The 21,794-nt window shown below is 41.0% G+C and overlaps 1 protein-coding gene across 4 annotated transcripts in view; it reads left to right on the top strand.

Annotated features, from left to right (window-relative positions):
• Positions 1–21,794, top strand: part of CREB5 (cAMP responsive element binding protein 5) — a 410,470-nt gene that overhangs the window by 185,246 nt on the left and 203,430 nt on the right. The window lies entirely within an intron of this gene.

Raw genomic sequence — 21,794 nt, 5'->3', positions numbered from 1 at the left:
GTGAGGATGGCAGCTTGGGCCCAGCCCTGCAACCTGTGCTGTAGGTGATAACTAACTAACCGCCTGCCCCATTCCCCAGAGTGTGCTGACTTTGTCAGAGATCCAAGGGAGTAAGGACCCATTAATGTCAGATCCATTAGCGACAGAAAGCCTGCCAAGTGGGAAAGAGTGAAACTACAGGAAGAAATTTTATTTGCAAACTCCTGAGAGGTTATCACCAGCAGCAGGGAGCCAAAGAATCACTGGTGGGCAAAGGGGCTCCACTGAACCCCTGAATTTGAGTTCCTTCCGGAGCAGTGGGAAGCCAGCCATCAATCTCTTACGCAGGCAATGCTCAGTTCATCTGCCTGACTTTCACAAGCACTCCTCCCCAGAGGATGAGGAATCTACCTCCTTTCTCCTTATAAAATGAAAACTGGTGTCTACATTGCCGGTTAGACCCCCTGAACAAAACAGAATTATGAAGTATAAATAAAAAGGTAAAGCTTACCACTGGTTTCTTTTTCTTAACCTCGTAGATAAAGTCAAATGGTTAATTATAGTATCTTAGACTAGGTAACTGTTTTCACCGCCCCTGCTCTATTATTAGTGGGGAGAAGTGGATTCAGATACTTGATGAATATGATGTCTGTTTGACTTGAAGGTAAAGGAAATCTAGTTTACCTCCTTCTACAACTCTGGTTTCAAGGATTACAGCCCACTTAACTCTCATTAAGGCCTGGATAAACATAGGCTGCCTATCTCCTAAACATTCCTCAGGTTATTGGTCTAGTTACAATTAGCTTTCTGGAGAAGTTTTCAACTCCTCCCGATTTCCCCAGGCCGACCCTGCCGTCTTCCTGTGGCGCACCTATGTGACTTTTAGCATGACACTTACCCAGCTGGACTGGGCATGTCATGTGCCTGGAGCTCTGTAGATGATGATTAAATAATCAGTGAAGAGTACATGGTGATTGGTGTAGGCAGAATAGGATCTTGATTAACATTAGGGATAAAAATCTGTTTTCTCTCTAAGGAAGATTTTTCATATCAAACTCTATTTCAGCACCTGCTTCCAGAGAACCCAACCTGTGACAGGCTCCTTCATACCTATGTGGCCCAGATAACCAAAGCCCTTGACTTCCAAACAGTTTTAAATTAATTCTTCCTCCTCATTCAGTCTTCTCTGCTAGAATTTAAAATTTCTGGTCAGCAGCCCCTGCAAGCCACTCTAGCTATAGGAGGACACAACATTCTCTGAAACTTCATATGGTTCAGGAACACGAGTTGTCAAAAGATCTTCTTACATCCCACTTGGGTCCTTGAACATCCTTAAGTTATTCTAACTCTAGTCTTTCAGTAAATACTTCTTGAGCATCCCCACCTTCCAACCCCCACTATCCAATGTCTGTGTTCTCCTCTATGAAAAAATATAGTTTACATATTATGCATATATATTTTTCATATATATTTTATATATACAGATGACCCTTGAACAGTGCAGGGGGTAGGGATGCCAACCCCCCTTCCCCCCGCACAGTAAAAAATCTGTGTATAACTTTTTTTTTTTTTTTGCGGGACGCAGGCCTCTCACTGCTGTGGCCTCTCCCGTTGTGGAGCACAGGCTCTGGACGCGCAGACTCAGCGGCCATGGCTCACGGGCACAGCCGCTCCGCGGCATGTGGGACCTTCCCGGACCGGGGCACGAACCCGTGTCCCCTGCATCGGCAGGCGGACTCTCAACCACTGCCCCACCAGGGAAGCCCTGCAAGTTTTTTTGAATGGTGGCAAATCTCAAGAAAATTTTCCAGTATACTTATTGAAAAATATCTGCATATAAGTGGACCTGTGCAGTTCAAACCTGTGTTGTCCAAGGGTCAATTGTATAAATAAATAATAAAATAAATAATATGTACTTTATATATTTTAATATATATATTTTATATTTGTATCATATTATGTGCCAGATACTGTGCTGGGCTCTGTGAAAATAATGGAGAGAAAAATAAACAGACATGATCATGGAACACATGGTCTATTGAGGGTGATGGACATTAATTAAAGCTTTATACAAATACCTATAAATTGTAACCCTTTAAAGTACAAATGCATGTTGGTATGAAAATATCTAGTAGAAGAGCTTGACTTTGTTAGGAAGGTCAGGGAAGATTTTTCTGAGAAATTTTGAAAGACTTTCAATTCTTAAAGTCTCAAACTTTAAGAATAGTGATGGCGATATATATATATATATACAACATATATATATATGTTGTATATATACACACATATATACGTGTGTGTGTGTGTGTGTGTGTGTGTGTATATATATATATATATACAGCCAATCAATTATCTGATTTGAAATAGTTTTAATAGTTCAACATTTCTTTCTGCTTCTACCTCAAGTCCCACGGTATGCCCACTTTCTTTGGTGGGTTCTATGTATGTCTTCCATTTTATACAGCAAGCACCCAGCTGTGCAAAAAAGGATAAATCACTTTTAACTTTAGCCAAAGGCTGGACAAAAAGAGGCCTCCTCTTTCTACTTCTCAACCCTTCCCACCAACATGGTCTTAGTTTCAAAGCTGATGACGAAGATTGAACGTGCAAAAGGGTCTGGCTTATGGCTCTTTCTTTTGGCAGCAGCAACCTTGGGAATAATTGAGAGATCACATTTCAGACCCATTTTGCACACCATCAAAGCAAAGGGGATAGGACTGATGCTTTTGAAATTGGAGGGGCCAGGCCAGTTTTCATGTTACTCCAGTTGAAGTTCTCTGGCGTCACAAGTTCAGCAGATGGATATCATACACCTACCTCTGGTGTGGTGTTCTGGGTTCCTTGGGAAATCCGATCCTTGGCCTCACTTTCATCATGCCTACCACAGCGCTTTAGGCCAAGGTCTCCTAAATCACGTCATTCAACCCCCCTCCACCCAGTGGGCCTAAATGTTGAGGATTTCCCTGACCTCTCCCAAAGGGACCACCTTTCTGACTGGAGGATTCTTCTCAGAGACGATATGGTGCAATTTTTATGAGACTGTGGGGTATGTGGCAGCTACATAGCTATGATGAGTGAATATTCCCCCAAATCAAACATGATGAGTGAGAACTCCCCAGAATTGCTTTTACTAAATATCTGGGCAGCCAGGCCAGTGGGGGACCAAGATAAAGGTGGTCACTTCAAGGTTAGAGATGCTTTAAATAAAACAAACTGAAATTTTACTCTTCCCAAGGGGCAAAAAGGAGCCAACTACGCTGAATATCTCAGAACTGAATTTCTTGCATTGCATATATTAGAAGAAAAGTATGATCTAGACTACAACTTATTTCCATAGCAGCACTCTCGGATCTAAAAGAAGTGAGCCACAGATGCTTAGAAGCATCTCAGTTGCCCACTTTGAACAGTTCATATTAAACTATTGAAAGGAGGATGCACTAGAATTTTCTTTTCCTATTTTTCTATCCAAATAAAACACGTTTTTTTTTTTTTTTTTTTTTTTTGCCATATGTGAAGCCTTTTGAATGGGTTAAGAGCATAAGCTTGTAGCTAGATAGACCTGGGTTCAAGTCCTGGTCCGACCAGTTAACAGCTCTGTGACCTTGGACATGCTTATCTTCTCCCCACCTTGGTTACATCATCCATAAAGTGTGGATATTAGCAATCAACTCACATAGCTGTCATCAGAAATAAATGTATGCATCAGATAATGCATACATAGAGTATTTAGCATTGTGTTCATTTTAAGGACACAAAAGTATTCGCTGTTATTATTGTTGCGATTGTTATTAGCATGTGATAGTGATTTTCAATAGTGAGAAGGATCCCAGTTTGCTTAATGACTTGTGAGCCTTGGAGCTAGGACAGTGCCATATGATGCTGTTCCCAGCATACCCGGTGCTTAAATTTGCACTGGGACCAAGCCCATAATTTAGTATGAAACATAAAATGTGTGATGTTCCAGCCTGCGCTCAAGAATGTGGTTAATGGATAGTTAAACTTTCCTGAGGCAAACTCAGAAATTACTGGATCCATTATCTCCTTGGCAGGATAAGCAGTGCAGCTCTTTTCCTTTCCCAGCTACAAAATGCCTGTTGACAGACAATCTGGAACCCAAGGGTTGGAGAAGTATGGGTTGCATGAGGCCTTCCGTTTTGATCCTCTGTTATTGCTTTCTGATGAAGTGTAGACATTTGGCCACCAGGAGCAGAGAGCAATACAGAAGAGCATATACCTCTTTGTAAGTGGAAAGCTCATCTCTTGGTCCTGCTTACTGTACCACAAGCGTTTTCAGGTGTCCACTGGGGATGCTGAATGATACGTCCTTTCCAGTGTACTCTCCACCAATAAAATGTGATAACAGTACCCTTGGGAATGTTTAGAGAGACGTGATTCCAGATCAGGAAAGTTCAACAGTGGACCTGGAGAGTCTGGCCTAGATGCAAGTCAGATTTCATGCAAATAATTCTTGGCTGGATCCAACTTAGGTTTGGATGTTTCTTTTAATTTGCTGTTGGACCAGATTAAAGGGAGTAAATAACCTGTCCTCATTCCCAACCTAGGACCACATCAACCCCTACCTCAACTCTAGACCCTCCTCGTTCTCCTGACTTTGGGACCCTGACGAGCCACAGCTTAGCTGAGTCTTGCTGGTTCTACTTGGCAAGGATTCCCAGCCTATGTGGGAGGAAGGATGGTCTCCAAGGCATGGGAGAGCAAAATGGGGAGTAAAGAACAGGATGCCTCATTGGACTGCCTTCCATCAGGGGGAAAAGAGATAATACTTGTTCACTACATTTGAGTTCTAAGAAGGTGGGAAGATGGACCTAGAATTATACTTCTTTGGCAAACTGATGTTGATTTCTCTCTGAAGGAAAAGGCAGGAAAGGGAGCTAAAACTAAGATTTATTTATTCATGAACTTGGCATTTCAATGAGTTATCTCACGTAAGAGAAGGTGTGTGAAAATGGTGGGTAACCATTCGGAGGGCTAGAAGGATTTTTTGTGTGTGGTGGAATGTTTTAAAGCTACCCTCGAGCATCATCAGACACTTGGTCTGTGAATTATTTCTCTGATCATTAGACTCAAGAACTGTAACAACTTCTCGTGATGCATTTGGCCATTCCTTGTGTCCCAGGTTAATTAGTACTGGCAAGTCCATTAAGCCAGTGTAATATCACTCACCCCTCACCCAGAACTAGTGATTGAGCATCTTGAGGGCCACACGCCTTCTTTACCTCACTCCATCCATCATTACTTTATCTGAATCTTGCTCCCTCTGTGAAATTGGCCTTTTGCTCAATTTACATTCCGTGCAGTGACCTGATAGTGTGAAAAAGCTCAGCGTAGGTACAACCAGGGAGTTTTCCCTACAGAGTTTAAAGGGGATCTTGACTTAAAGTAGGGTGGGATTATTTTTATGCTCTATGGTATATTTTAGTGGAAAGAAATTTCATTTGTTTTTGGTAAGTGAGGGGAAACTCACTTTTTTTGAGTATCTGAAGTGACTTAGAAAAGGCAAAATAAGACTCATAGCTTTTGACGGTGTGTTCTCATACACAGCCCCAACCTTTCTCCTGTTTTGCTGACAGATTTCGAAGAGAATTTTCTGTAAGATAAAGATGGTTGTTTTCTGTACATTAAATTACAAGAGATTAGAAACATTCCCTTTTCTTCAAATTGTGTTGGCAGTTTGATCTGTAGGAGGTGATCGAAGCTTCAGCTTTCAACTAATTACTATAGCTTAAGTTTCTGTCTGAAAGTTTCATTTTAGTTCATTTGAAGTATATACAGGAAAGAAGAGAGAGAGAGGGAAGGATTGTAACAAATATGGTGTATTAGCTCAGATTGTATTTGGAATTTTCTTCCTCAAATAATATTAATTATAAAAGATGCGAAAATAAGCCCGTAACTATGTTTTCTTGGGGTTTTTTTCTTTCCTACTTATTAAAACTGAATCCATGAGAATGTCTGGAAATATAAAAATAATTTTAGAAGATGATATTTGCAAGCATTTTGGTCTGTTATTAACATGAGACTGTACTTGGGGGGGGGGTGGGGTGTGAGAAGGTCTTTCACAGATACTTCATCTAGCCAAAGTTGATACCCCATTTCACAGCACAGCCTCTGTCAGTGATGAGTCCCTAAGTGTATAATGACAGATGTCCCCAGCTCTGTACTATTGCCAATTAGTAAAATTATAAAATCGATTTCTATCTTACAAATAGGGAACTTTGGTTCTTAAAGTTCCAGGGCAAGCCCAGTTTTTGTCGATTGTTTTAGCTAAGACTTCATTCTTTGATCATCGTATTGTCCTTGTAAGCTGTCTAACAGGTCAGGAATATTTAGTCAATGCCTGGATGTGAGAATTGTTCCGTGATGATCTTTAAGATACCTATTGTCCATCCTTTTGTGATGTGCCTGCCTCGATAGAAATGCCGTCTGTGATTTGATTTCTGCTTGTCGTGAAGTTCAAGGGGGATGAATGGAGTTATTAAAAGGAGCCATCCATGTTGAGAGGGTGGGGAGCGAGGTGTGTCTGGTAGGAGTTGGTGTGTGGGGGTGGAGGCTTAGGGAGGGCTGTAGGTACGTAGCACACTGTAGTGACTCCTGCCTCTTCCCAATCCTCTCTCCCCACTTCCAGTTCCATACCCCGGCCTTTATATCCCTGGATCCCTAGACCTGCCTTGTATCCTCCCTTCCTTAACACCCACCTCTCCCTGAGTTCCCTAATGTGCCTTGGTGGTTTGGAAAGAAAATGCTGTTTGCATCCAGGAGTTGCTGAACAGGGGTAGAGGAGCAGTGCAGACACTCTCTGTCCATTTCCTCGGCGTGCCCAGCCAAGCACTAGGCACAAGGCTTAACATTAATCAGAGCAGCTGCGTGAAGGTCAGACAGCGGGCCTTATGAGTAATTTCATATACGTCCAGTTTTTTAGCGTGGTTTTCCCGAGAATCCCTTTTGTGATAAAACTCACTGTAGCAGGCAAATGCCTGTGGTGGTTTAATTTAATGACATGAGAAGCAAGGATGGTAGGAGGGAGATAGAGAAGCGAAGGAGTTAGCTAGTACACAATTTATGTGAGAGAAACAGTTTGCAGGCTAGACAGTCGTCCGAAGATTTTGTTTGCTTTAAGATTTGATGTGAGGCAAAGGCAAATTTTTCAGATTATTCCTATTCTACTACAAATACTGGGTAAAATGTGAAAGAATTGTGCCACTGACACCGTCCCTGTTGTAGAAAAGCCAAAGGTGTGAGGGACAGGAACGGGAGTTATCCAAAAAATACTTGCAGTACATATTCTAGGGTGTTTAAGTATGTGTTCTCCTCTAGAGGAGTTGCGGGACTCAGAAACCACACAGGTAAATAAACAGCTCAACCCAAGTTAACACATTTCAGCTAAGAGTTATAACAGCCTCTTTGCCTCCCCTATCCCACCCCACCCTGCTAGAGCTTCGGTAAAGGGTCATTTCAACCAACATGAGTTTCACGTTCTTTCCTTTTTCTGCGTCTACCTTCTGGTTGGGTATATACAACCAAAATGAGAGAATCAAACGAGCAAAGGAAAGGAACATGTAACATTCCCAAGAATGGATTATCTCCCTTCAAATAATCGCCATGTTTGTCTTCATCTTGGGGGATCCTTAGACCTTCTTTTATCCCTATTGTTGGGAGGGAGGGGAGGTGATGCCTGGTTCTACGTAATAAACTTTAGTAGACACTGTCTATTTTAGTGTATGGAGGGTGGGGTAAAATAGCAATTGTTCTAGAGACATAGAGGATAACGACAATAGAAAAACACAAAAGTAGGAACTATGTGAAACAAATATAGGAGGAGTGGGGAAATGAAAAGGGTATTAGGCAAACTGGACAAGCAGGGATGCAGTCTTTGAAGGTGGGAAAGTAGTGGGGATCATTAAAGACACAGGTGCTAGAACTAGACCCCTGGGTTTGAAACCTGAGAACTCCATTTGCTAAATGTGTGACTGGGAGAAATGTACCTCAATCCCTCTGAGCCTCAGTTTTCTCATCTGTGAAATGGAAATAATAATAGAGACCATTTGAAAGGGTATTTGTAATGTATAGAGGAGGCAGCCCACAAGCACTGGGCCCATGGAAAGTGCTCATCATGTGTTTGCTTCAATTATGGATGGGGTCTTAATAGCTTTAAGTGACAGAATAGGAAAGAGAGCTCTACACTTGGAACTTCTAGTTGCATTGGGAATATTTCTGTACATGAAATGGCTGAAAAGTTAAGCAAGACAGATCAAAGCCACTCAGAAATCTTGGAGATTGTTAATTCAATTCTTCGGTCTGGAAAAAATAGGTATCTCTTAAAATTCTGTTTGCTGTAGAGGCCATTGAAGGATTACTGTAAAGATATAGGACAAAAAAGGTATGTTTGGGCAGAAAGTTTTTGCTAGAGGCTTTTTTAAGCACCATAAAATTGGGACACATTATTGAGAACTTCTTATGGTCACCAAAAGGTAAAAGCCATAAAGTGAATGTATAATATTCATGTGTAATCGATTTGTGAATAGATTATTCTATAGCATATTTTTATCCAGTCAGGACAGATCTTTTCTCTTTATACAACTAATCTGATCTGTGTCAGAATTCACAAATTTGGACAATTTTAAAATAAGAACCTGTTTCCAAATGTCCTTCAGTGGAGGAATGGTTAACCAAACACTGGTACATCCATACCATGGAATATTACTCAGCAATAAAAAGTAACAAACTATTGACACATGCAATAACTTAGGTGGATCTCAGGGGAATTACAGTTAATGGAAAAAGCTAACCTCAAAAAATTACATACTATATGTTTCCATTAATGTAACATTCTTGATATGACAGAATTATAGAGATGGAGAGCCGACTAGTAGTTGCTAAGAGTTAGGGTTGGTGGAGGGGCTGGAAGTAGCTATACAGAGGTGTTGTGAGTAATCCTTCTGGTGATGGAGTAGTCTGTATCTTGATTGTGGTGGTGACCACACAAATCTACATATATGTTAAGTTTTAGAGAACTAAACACATACACACAATGAGTGCCTATAAAACTGGTGAAATAAACTCTGTGGATTGTATCAGTGTCAGTTTCTTGATTTGACGTTGCATTATAACTATGAAAGATGTTACCTTTGGAGGAAACTGAGTGAAGAGTACGAAGGACCTCCCTGTGCCATTTTATGCAACCTTTTGTGAATCTATAATTATTCCTCCCCCTCAAGATTGAAAAATCAAAGATACGTTTAATTTCTAATTTGATTTTAAGTTAGTTGATTTCCACAATCCTACCCTGACAAGACAAGGTTCTCCCCTTTCAGGCACCCATGATAATCACTGAAAAGATCGACCGACTGACTGCTTTTTGAATGTGAGCATCTTAGGGTCAACAACTGCATACTACCCCGAAATTCATAAATTCACTGGATTCCATGGCTACCAGATGAAGATTCAATGACAGAAACCTTTATGTGCGATTAGGTGAACTCTAAAAAGCATGAAGAACGACTTGTCCACAGCCTTTAAGAACTTAGCCAGTACGACCCCAAATGTTTTGTTCTGATCACAGCCTATCTGTTGAGGTCTTCTGATCACATTGAAAGAGGAATTGGGCAGTCACTGATCTGAATCCTTGTTCCATATAGTACCAGCTCCCTTATCACTATCCCCGTAACCTTTCTATCTCAACCAGATGGCAAAACAGGGAGGAGAGGCTGCAGTAGACTGTTCAGAACTGGGGCGCCCCAACCAGGTGGAAGTTGTCTCAAAGAAGGTCTTTGTTGCCTGTGGCCACCACTGAACAGTGACTACAATCTGAATGTGTGTGACATCCTGCTGTGGGAGTTTGTATTTAGCTTGTAGATCTTCCAAGGAGTGTGATGTTTTTGAGGAATAATAACTGATTTGTCTGGGCCCTTTTCTGCCCATATTTTGAATTTAGATTTTTTTTTTCCATTCCAGTTTAAACCTGGTAAGCTTACTGAACATGCTGCTTTCTGCCCCTATGTTTTAGTTAGTTGGTTAGTCAGTGAGTTAGCTGGTAAGTTACAGCCAGTTGTGCTTTTAGTTTAGAAAACAGAGTGCGGAAGATTTTGCTGTAGATTTAGGGGGTCTTTACGTAATTTGTAAATGTGCGTTGTTGATGTAAGAAGGAATGTGTCCTCAGGAGATCTGTGGCCAGAGCTGGATTGTTTCACAAATTTAAGGGTAGTGCTGACATAGGAATATGTATAGCATACAGTATTTAGAGAGATGGTATGCGTAAAAGAGTGGTAATCCTCTGCATTTGTGTGACGCTTAAAAAGTTTTCAAACCAGATCACATGCATCTTTTTGTAATCTCACTCCAGGTAGAGCAGGAATGTGGGACAATTTCCAACTACATTTTTTTTTTAAACAAATAAAGAACCAAAGGAGACTAGAAGGGCCATGACTTATTCCAGGTCCCTACTACAGGAAGCAGGGAATCAAAGACGAGTTATAAATTTTTTTTTTTTTTTTTTTTGTGGTACGCGGGCCTCTCACTGTTGTGGCCTCTCCCGTTGCGGAGCACAGGCTCCGGACGCGCAGGCTCAGCGGCCATGGCTCACGGGCCTAGCTGCTCCGCGGCATGTGGGATCTTCCCAGACCTGGGCACGAACCTGTGTCCCCTGTATCGGCAGGCGGACTCTTAACCACTGCGCCACCAGGGAAGCCCGAGTTATAAAATTTTTATTTTGGTACTCTTTTCCCTGGAACCCACTGCCTCTACACACACCCTTGATACCAAAGAAATATGACAAATTCTATTTCTCCTTTACATTGGCTTTAGATATTGGAAAGAATCTATGTTTATGGTGAGATCTGGGTTTATTTTCTGCCATCAGAGGCTCACATGGGTGAGATATTGACCTTGAGAAATGTCAGTGAAAGGATCATTTTAATGGCCATTGATCTTTTGAATATATGGTTAACAGAGTTTATAAACCCTTTTTTCCCTTATAGAACTAGATAATGTAAGACAAGACTGCCTACTAAGTAGTGCCTGATGTTGACTTACTATTCAGAAGAATTAAAACTTTTTTCGTTTGAATATTCGTTCTATTTTAGTGGTTTGATTAACCTTCTCTTTAGTGGTTTGATTAACTGTCTTATTGGTCAGATAATCTGTCTGATGAAGGAAGTATTGCTCTTTCTAGGGCAAGAATCCAACATAATTTCTCACTAAATGATAAAATAATAAATATTAAATAAGTAATAAAATAATAAAATAGTCATGAGCACAGCCCTCTCTGTAATTCTTCTCAGTATACATCATCTTAGTTGTCTCCTGTTTTTGCCTTAGTTTTTTTCATCTGTTACAATACCATAGATTAAAATAATCTTATCATTGGGATCAAAATTGTTTCAGTTGAAGTAGAAAGGTTCTTAATGACAAACACTACTCTTAAATAATTTTAACTAATTTATTCTTTTGCTTTATTTCAAAAAAAATTATGTAAGTTGATTTATTGCTTGCATTATACCCCAGAGCCCTGGAAGAATTAATATTTTCTCTTCCAGTCATTATGTGACAGCAGCTTGAGGACAAATAGAACCCAGGAGCTGATGTTTACGTAAAGACTTAGGACACAGAACAATTTATGCCTTTTCTTATTTGAAAAAGTTGAGTCACACAGGAAGGTCTTAGAGGACATCAGGAAACAGAATAGCCTAATAATTTTGATAATTAGGATTCTTCTGACACTGGGATGGCTTATATAGAGCGTATCAGGTCCATAGACAACTGTATGTCTCACACAACCAAAAATATCCTTGCTTGGTCCTAACAAGAAGAAAGTATTCGTGTTTGGTGTTAAGTGGTGGTAAGTGAAAACTTCTAATTTATAAACCCAGGAAAATTCTACTTTAGGTGAGAAGAATATCAGTAGGTTCAGAAATAAGTAATCCACAATTGCTTTGTACTTTAGTATTTTCCCAAATTCTTCTAGATATTGCGAGAAAACCCATCTCTTTCTTCTCTCTCTGATGTCATCATCAAGCACTTATCTTGCATCTGTTTGGTCAAAGACCTAACACTTTAAGGCGTGTGTGGGAAAGAGTATGGGAAGGGTCTTCTTTTCTATGTTTAGCCTTCATGCTTGGAATCCCCTTCTTCCAAAAATATCTTCTTGGGGAAACCCAAACAATGTGCTAAAATTAATACCCCAAAAGGAAATGAACTGGAGTTGACCTTTGCAACTTCCCACTCCTTGTTTCCTGCTATTCTAGTGACTTTCTCAAAAATGGCACTTGTCCATCCCTGGTCTGGTTATCAGAGTTGAAGCTGATTTCCTGACCATGAGATGCAGGAGTGAGGGGCACAGGACTTTGAGCAAAATGGTAGGTTTGGCAAGTCAAGATTAGAGATGACAGACACAGAAGAATGCATTTGTTATGATTCTGTTTCCACGAAATGCTAGAATAGGCAAAATGCCCTGTAGGAACAGAGAGCATGTTAGTGGTGGCCCAGGAGGGGACCGGCAGCAAAAGGACATGAGAGAAATTTTTGGGTGACAAAACTGTCTTATGTCTTGATTATGTTGGTGGTGACACAGGTGTAGACACTTGCCAATACTCAATGACTTTCCACATGAAATGGATAAATTTTATCATACATAATTTATATCTCAATAAAGTTGATTAAAAAAATTGTGATTAGAATACAATTTGAAAATCATTACTGCCATCTCCTTGCTTGTCCTTTAATCTTCAGGACAGAGGAAATGACAATATTTGGGGACAATATTTTGATAGCAAGCACCACTGTTTATGTTTTATAAGATTAAAATGTCCATGTGATACCACTGAAAGATAATTTATCTCATGAAGCAGGATTGTTCTGCTTAATTTGAGACATTGACATTCTGTTCTTCAAATTATCCTATGCCTGCGGGTAGAAGTATTCGTTTGACTTAAAAATATTTACATATTAATTTCATTGCTTCCCTGCTAAGAGTGTGAATAATCACCCAACGAGTTACTCCCATGTCTTCTTGATTCAAATCACACACCTTTTTTACAAAAAAAAATTATTTATTTATTTATTTTTGGCTGTGTTGGGTCTTCATTTCTGTGCAAGGGCTTTCTCTAGTTGCGGAGAGCAGGGGCCACTCTTCATCGCGGTGCGCAGGCCTCTCACTGTCGCGGCCTCTCCCGTTGCGGAGCACAGGCTCCAGATGCGCAGGCTCAGTAGTTGTGGCTCACGGGCCTAGTTGCTCCGCGGCATGTGGGACCTTCCCGGGCCAGGGATCGAACCCATGTCCCCTGCATTGGCAGGCGGATTCTCAACCACCACGCCACCAGGGAAGCCCTGAAATCTCACACCTTTGTATGGCTTTCCTGGCAGATACCTTTGGTGTCCCTGCCCAGCTTTGGTATGAGAACAGCCACTCACCCTGGAAAAGAATCCTCAGCAGGCAGAAATGGCTCATATTCGCTTGCCCTCTGCTTCCTGATTACAAAATGTTCCTAATCAGAACTGGCTCCTGTTAAGCCTCTGCAATCTTTGTTAGATGCAGCATGGCATTTCCTTGTCTGTACATGCTCTTTTCTTTTTTCTTTTTAATTGTCTCAGGAATACCATCTTACGTTATACATATAAGGTCGTCAGAAATAAATAAGAGATTTATCTGCTGACAAATATAATGATCCCTTTGAAAAACTAGATTGTGGTTGCTATAGTTAGGCTTTAGAGGCAAATATAAAAGTTGTGATTTTCCGATTATTTTGCAGGACTCATTTCAAAGAGATTCTAGGTGAATGGCAACCCTTTAACTAGTATTTAAAATGTGAACTTTGAAAAGATATACGTACCCCCATATTCATTGCAGCACTATTTACAAGAGCCAAGACATGGAACCAACCTAATTGTCCATTAACAGATGAATGGGTAAAGAAGATGTGGCATGTGTGTGTGTATATATATATACATATACATACACAGTTGAGTTCTGAACAACATGGGTTTGAACTGCATGGGTCCACTCATACACAGATTGTTTTTGATAGTAAATACTACTGTACTACATGATCCACACTTGGTTGAATCCACGGATGCAGAACCTTGGGTATGAAGGAACCGTGGATACGGAGGGCCAACTAAAAGTTATAGCAGATTTCCGACTGCATAGAGGGTCAATGCCCCCAGCTCCCACGTTGTTTCAGAGTCGACTGTACCATGGAGTATTATTCAGCCATAACAAAGAAGGAAATCCTGCCTTTTGTAACAACATGGATAGACTTAAAACACTAACCCATAGATACAGAGAATGGACTGGTGGTGGCCAGAGGTGAGGGGAGGGGTTGGGGAGGGGAGGGGAGCACATGAGTGAAGGTGGTCAAAAAATACCCCAAATGTATATGTATTGGAGGTGGAGGATAAAACTACTCCAGAAATGTGTAAAAAGTGGGACCACATGACTGAATGTAAGAGGAAATAGGGAGAAGAAAGAGAAGAAGAGAAGAAAGAAGAAAGAGAAGAGAAGAGAAGAAGAAAGAAAGAAAGACATACATAATATGTCCTCTGAGTGGGAGCGAAACAGTGTGTACATACATGTGCTGGGGGCATGTGAGGCCTTCCAGGGACTGGAAAGTGTAAATTCATCTGGCACGTTCGTTGCCAGGAGGACCCGATCCATAATGACAGACTGCCTGCCATATGAGAAAATGGTACCATATTTCAGCTGCTGCCTAATGGATCTGTAAAACCTTAAACCAGGTGGATCTCTGAGTTTTAATGAAGTACACAACTCTGTGTTAGTTATGGGACCAAACTCTGGAAGTATGATGCATTGGAAGGGAAGTGGTTTTATGCTTTCTTCTTTGTTAAAACGAAATGATAAAGACCACTGACTTACCCAAAGGAAGACCAGTGCCCATAGATTTTCTTTTTTTTTATCATGTGCATACTTGAAAAGATTTTCTCCTAACAAAATAGAAGAGGCAGACTTGGGATTTGGCTTGCTTTTAGAGCTCACAGCAGTACAGTTAAACTGAATTTCTCTTCCTCCCTCTGGCTTCCTTTGTTTTTCTCCAGACTTAGCGCTTTGAAACAAACACTGAACAGTACGGGACATGGTATTTCCTGGGTAATGTCATTGACTGTGAGCTTTGTTTATTAAGCATGACATTAGGGCACTGAGAGATCTTATATGGCTTCCTCTTGTACCATACAGATTACACACACACACACACACACACACACACACACACACACACACACACACACACACACACACACACACACACACACACACACACACACACACACACACACGCTCCTTTTGCCCTTCATTTTGGTTGTCTTTCCTCACTCTTTTGGAGAAAGCAGGGCAAGGAGTGTTTTCCCCCTTATGTGTGTTCACAGGTTCCATACTTTTCCATTTTCTTTTCTCTTTTCTTTCAGTTGTGATTTTTTTTAGTAGCGGAGGGGTGGGGGAGGTCGAGGAGTGTAGGTGGAAGGATAGGACTTTAGCAGTAAAATGCCAGAAAGACCCTTTTGGCAGTAACATAAGAAATTATGTTTTATTATGTTTTAAAACATGAATGGGGGGAGGGAAATGTTAAAGGGGAAATACTATGTAATTGAAGCTGCTAACTAGTCTATGGTCAGAGCCAGGCAGAATTTGGTTGGCAAGGGCGCTGCTCTAAGATGTCATTTGATATCAATCCCAGTCTCCCTGCCTCCCTGGCCCCTGTCTTTCCTCCTTCCCCACAGTACATGAGCAGGTTAAAATCCAGGATGTAAGGACTCGTATCATTGACCCTAAAACTGTTTTAGAAAATCAGATTCCATTGTTCGCTCCTTCAGAAGTCATTACTGCTTTTCTTAAAACAGGTCTCTGAAATTCCTGAGGGCGTGGGGCAACTTGATGGTTGACATGTGTTGATACATGAGTAATCTTTAGGTCAATAAAGGTTAATGATAGGGACTGGTTGGTTATATGTAAGTTTAAGTATTGCCTGGCTCAAATATGAGAAGAATAGGGTCTCTACATTTCTTCTTAAATTATCTTAATTTAAAAGAGAAGATTTTTTAATTATTGGCATAAAAATTGATCAATTGTAATTATTCATCTGTGTTCATTCATAATCTGTGACCTACTTGTATATCATGCTATCTCTGAGGTTATAATAGGAAAGTCAAATAACTCCCCCTGGAGCTTACCATTTAAAGCAAGATGTCAGAGGCGTAACTTTATTTTTAGTTATTTATTTTGTTAACATCTTTATTGGAGTATAGTTGCTTTACAATGGTGTGTTAGTTTCTGCTGTATAACAAAGTGAATCAGCTATACATATACATATGTTCCCATATCTCTTCCCTCTTGCGTCTCCCTCCCACAGAGGTGTAAATTTAAATAGCCGTGCAGATGCATCCTTCTACGAAGTTAGACCTGAGGTGGTTACGCAACCATGATCAGCAGGAAGCAGTGATAATTTGAATTAGTACAGTAGTTCTTGAGTAGGAGGTTGTGTGTTTACCTTTTGAGAAATGTGTGCTTTTCTGACTCGTACATTTTAGACATAGCTTTCTTTTAGGTCCTAGGTCTATGGGACAGTTTGTCCTTTGCTTTGAAGCCATTTGTGTTGGACTGCCTATAGTTTCCATCTTGATGAATTTCTAGGCCCTGAGCTCACCTGCTCCTAGGCTCCTTAGCTCTGGGAGCACATTTTTTGCAGAATTTGCTCTAGGATGGTGGTTGAGTCCAAAGTGCTTTTTCTATCGTTTACACGGCATATGGGATGGGCTTATGCACCCAAAGAGCCTGGGTACCATTGTTACATTTGAGTGCCCATTTAGAATATTTGTTGAATGAGTGCAGTGCCTGGGAAGGATAGGAAATATTGAGCTATCCCTTTGCCTAATGAAAAAGGTAGTTTTTATTTATTTGTTTTAAAAGGTAGTTTTTAAGTAGAATAATCCTCTTATGTGTATTTTGATTTTGATTTGATTTTGTCTTTAGGCTAGAGAGAGTTGTATGGAAGGATTTTTTCTTTCCTCCTGCCATGACTCTGTGCAATGAGCTGGTTTTCTCCTTTTGTTTTAGATCTGTCAGGGACCAAGGCCACCTGGTTGAGTTGGAAACACTAGGGTGTGTGGTCTTCACTGGGTCTCCTGCAGTCGGCAGTAACGGTGGCCGAGTGGGAAGGTTTCATGCTCGTTGTGGTCAGAGCCCACAGCTTTTGAACCCAGCCTGGTGACTGGGCTCTGCCACCAGTGCCGGGGAGGGAGGTGGCAGAGAGATGAGCGTGTGGGGTCAGAGCGGGCAGGAGGAAAAATCGGCTAATGGACCATCGACCACCCAAGGTTACCGTTGTGAGGGGGACCTTGGGGGCGCCCGGAATCTGTGCCCTAGTGTCAGATAATGTTGATTCAAGGGGCCAAAGCTTAATGTTGTTCTCAGCCAAGAGTTGGAAGCTCTCCAAGGGCGTCTTCGAGGGCCTTTGTCGTTTTCCTTTTCTTGAGCAGCTTCTCCCTCACTGGCCTCCCAAGCGTTGCAACTCAGGCCGTCAGGTCTTCAGTTCTGTCCTTTCAGGCGCTGGAGTCCATCTTTTCTGGTACATGTTTAAAGGCTGTAGCAGTGTCTGCCGTTTATTCATCTTGGGCTTCTTTCTGTGTCCCACTCTGCCAGCTGGGTGAACGGGGGAGCTGGCAGCAAGGGAAGGGACCAGAGGGAAGGTGGTGAAAGGCGTGCTCAGAGGTATCTGGCTTTGGTTTTTCCAGAGTTTGATAGCATTCGGCTTAGTGACCACAATTCAATTATAAGCACCACACAGCCATCCTGAGTGACTATATTCTTGCCAAAAACTGCTGTGTAAAGGCGGCTGCATTTTTGTTATCCTTGCCTGATGGATTTTTAAGTATATTAACCACATACATTCACACAAAGGGGAAAATTTACTACCTAAACAGGGGGACCTAAATCCCCCAGGCTAAATAAACCCAAATGAAAACACAAGAACTGCATTTACTGGCCTCCCAAAGATAAGAATTCAACCTTTATAAAGGTTCCTTCAAATGAAAAATGGATGGTAGAGCTGCTAATGGCCCAGTAACCTAGGAATGTAAAACTCTTCCCTAATGTGCAAGGCCCTCGGATCTGTTCCAGCTTCTCAGGATAGAGGATTTTCACCCCAGGCTTCCGCACAGGTCTGGGCCTAGAAGGTCCCGTTGTGGCCTTCAAGATTTTACGACCACCTTGGAGGACAGACCATCTTGGCAGTTTTTGTGTTGCCTCTGTTTCGTGTGCGTGTGCGTGTGTGTGTGTGTGTGTGTATGTGTAAAAGAAAGAGAGAGAGCTTCCTGTGTGTGTCAGTCTATGGGGAGAGAGGCAAGGGCCAAGGTAGGGGAGAGTGTGTTTATCTCCAGCTTTTTCCAGTTAGAATTTGGTTGAGGTGGGAGACTGAAGGGAACTTAGTCTTCTGAAACAGTGGGAGATGCAAGTCTTCTTCTTAAGCTTGGAGGAAGAGTTAGGAAGCTAAGAATTTACCTAGTAGAATCACTCCTGCATGTGTTTCTCTGCAGAAATAGGTTATCCATTAGGGCAAATGTGAGGCAATAGATCTCGCCCAGCACGTTCTCAGACTTCTGGTGGTATGGAGTGTCTCTGAATCTCGCTACCAGTAAATCCTGCCACTATATTAAGGACAAGTCACAACATGCAGGTGACTTCATGTCTCTGTTGTAAATCATTTGAATATTATTTTAAAATAAATATGGTGGGTGGGGAAAGGGGTTAATTACAAAGGGGGTGAGGGAATTTTTTGAGGCGATGGAACTCTTCTATATCTTGGTTGTGGTAGTAGTTACATGACCCTATGCATTTGTCAAATTTCATAGAACTGCAATATTAAAAAGGGTGAATTTTACCATCTGTAAATTGTAACTCAACAAACCTGACCTCCCTAAAATTACAGATGAATAAATAAATAATGAATGAATGAATATTTCTTTCACTTGTCTCGTTACTGCTTTGCCAGCCAACCAGCCCTTTAGACGATGCCTCCTTTTCAAAGGAAGGACACCACGTGGTCAGCTCCAGCCTATGAGCTCATGATGCCAGTAAGGCTGTTCCAGAAAAACCAAAGATGGTGTGCATTTCCTTCTGGGGCAGATGACCTAATCCTCCAGGTAGCAATGCCCTTGTATGGTTAGCACAGGTAGGGAAATACTTAGCTTCATGCTGACTCACCAGGTAAAGAATCATCTCTCTGAATGAGTCAGAATCACAAATGTGTTCTGCACAGTCTCATGTGTCCTGCATTGTGAAAGACTCAAAGCACCAATGAGGGCAGACGCTTGCAGGTCTCACTGGCCCTATATGGATAACATCCGCAATCTGCAGCTCCCCCATTTCCTGGCGTGGTCCTGTTGAATTCGAGCCCTCTAGCTCAGTCAATCACATACCCAGTTAGGTACAGGAGAAACTAATTTAAATTTATGCTCTACTAATGTTGTTTATTCAGTTCTAGGTAAGCCTAATAATTGTAGAATAAAATGTTTCAGTGTTAAGGATATTTCTGGACGTATTTCTGGAAAGGAGGTGTGTGTGTGTGTGTGTGTGTGTGTGTGTGTGTGTGTGTGTGTGTAAGGATCCAGAATTAAAACAGGTTCGGGTAATGTAAAATACCACAGAAAATAGGGGTTTCCAAGGAAAACATGGGGAAACGCTGTAGGAGAATCTAATGTATGCTATAGCTTTTAAAAGGAAACATTAATAGTGAAACATGCCCTCAAAGGGCAAGTCAGTAATAAATTTCGTGTCAGAAATTACCTGTCAGTAGGATTATGTTAAATAATGTTGAATTGTTATTAGTTGGAAGGGAAAGAGGAGAGTAACTTTCTCAAAAGTGTTCAAAGAGTATCATGTTTCACACACAAATCCCATTATTGTTTAACAGGACTTTTGTGCTTAACCCTTCTCCAAGATGTATTGAAAATTTTGACCATTTTAGTTCATTCTCCAAATGCAGTCATTAAAAGAAGCCAAAGTTTCTATGCAGGAATTTGGAATTACCCAGAGGACTAGCGTATCTGATTAGACATCCATTGTAGAGTGTCCTGATTGATAAATGTATGCCTGCTTGCTGGAACCACAAAGAAAAATATCTTCACTTCTTTGCCTCAGCAAAGCAGTAATGAAATAGTGGCGGCCTCACCATTTCAACATTTTGAGCATTTTGCTTGTTTTGGCCAAATAACTAAAAATGTATTTTCCCCTTGAAGAAAGTCTCATTGCAAATGTGTGAATTTTTAAGGTTCACTGCAATATATTTGGTCTGAAACTGAGTCCACTCATTGAGCCAGGGCCCAGAACCCCACCCTAGATTCAAAGAAGTTGGGGACTACTGGGAACAGAGTGGGAAACACAGCTGAGGCTTAAATGTGAGCTAACACATTGTCACTGGGCTTTTTACAAGGGCTGCTTATGACTCATAGGTGTCAAATCATCAAGCCATTACTCCTAGAATAAAAGATCACTTCAACTTGATGTGAACGGAATGAAGGGTGATTGCTCCATTGGATTTGGGTTTTTGAAGGACAAAGTTAGAGGTAAGCTTTGGGATCCCTCCATGTACTTTGATTTGACCCCTTGATTACTGATCATTACCTTCCTTGGGTCCCTTTTGGAAACTGTCATACTTGATGACATATTTGACTTCATGACATTCACACAAGATCTTGCCAGTGAGTGACTGCCTGACTGCATTAGGCATTTGTGGAAATCTTTATTTCTTCAGGTCAACAAATCTCAATATTTGTAAATCACCCCAGCAGTAATTTACAAATGGCCTTGGAGTGGCTTAGAGTCATAGATAAACTTTCCAATGTGCAAGCCACTGCATCCTTTGGGGGCAACTTAGAATCCGGGGAGGCTTCTTGTGAGCCTGGAACGTTCTGATCTGCTTCAGGAATGCTGTCTTGAGGGTGAGTACCCTGGCCATTTCAAAGCTTGTTCAGATGGCAGTCATTTGTGCTAGCCATTTGGGATTGAATCTTGCAGTTATGGAAAGATCTTTTAATTACATTGCAAAATATATAATTTCATAATGTCCTGTTATGATTAGTTACAACATACAGAGGCTAGGCTGCTGCTGTCACTCATAATATACTTGGTGAGACCAAGACCAAGTCAGTGAGACCATGCCTTTTTCGTGAGATACCACGCTCACCACCAGCAGGTTTGCTGTCCTGGTCTAGTCTTGCTTCAATTGAAAAGGGTTGGATACTCTTGTTGTCACTTCGGAGAGATTCCTCATGCTCCAGTCATAATGAGGGACACCTGCATTTCCAAAAGCTTCTTACCTTCATGTGAAATCCCTTCCTGGCTTTCAGCATTTTTTTTAAACAATTAAGCGAAACTATCTTATGTTATAATTGTGAACAAAACTTCTTAAATATTTTAATTATAGAAATTTCAAATACTATGTAAGTACAAAGATCAGGATAATGACCCAGCATGAACCTACCACCCAACTTAAACAATTATCAGCTCACAACTGGTCATGTTTCATCCGTGTCTCTGCCCACTTCCAGCCTCTCCCAAGGTTATTTGAAGCATATCCCACATATGTAGCATTTTATCCATAAGTATATCAGCATGTAAGTATGAAAGATAAGTATTCTTTAAAGAAAAGTAACCATGATACCATATTTTCACCTAAGAAGTTACCCATAGTTTCTTAATATTTTAAAATATCCTTCAAATTTCCTTGTTTGTTTCATAGGATTTTGGCCCTTTATTTTTTTAAATTAATTAATTCACTTTATATTTCTTATATAAA

The sequence above is a fragment of the Grampus griseus genome (assembly GCF_964374135.1).
Source record: "Grampus griseus genome assembly, chromosome: 9".
Lineage (NCBI taxonomy): Eukaryota > Metazoa > Chordata > Mammalia > Artiodactyla > Delphinidae > Grampus > Grampus griseus.
Note: the sequence above shows the minus strand (reverse complement) of the source record. Positions and strands in the feature narration are given on the sequence as shown.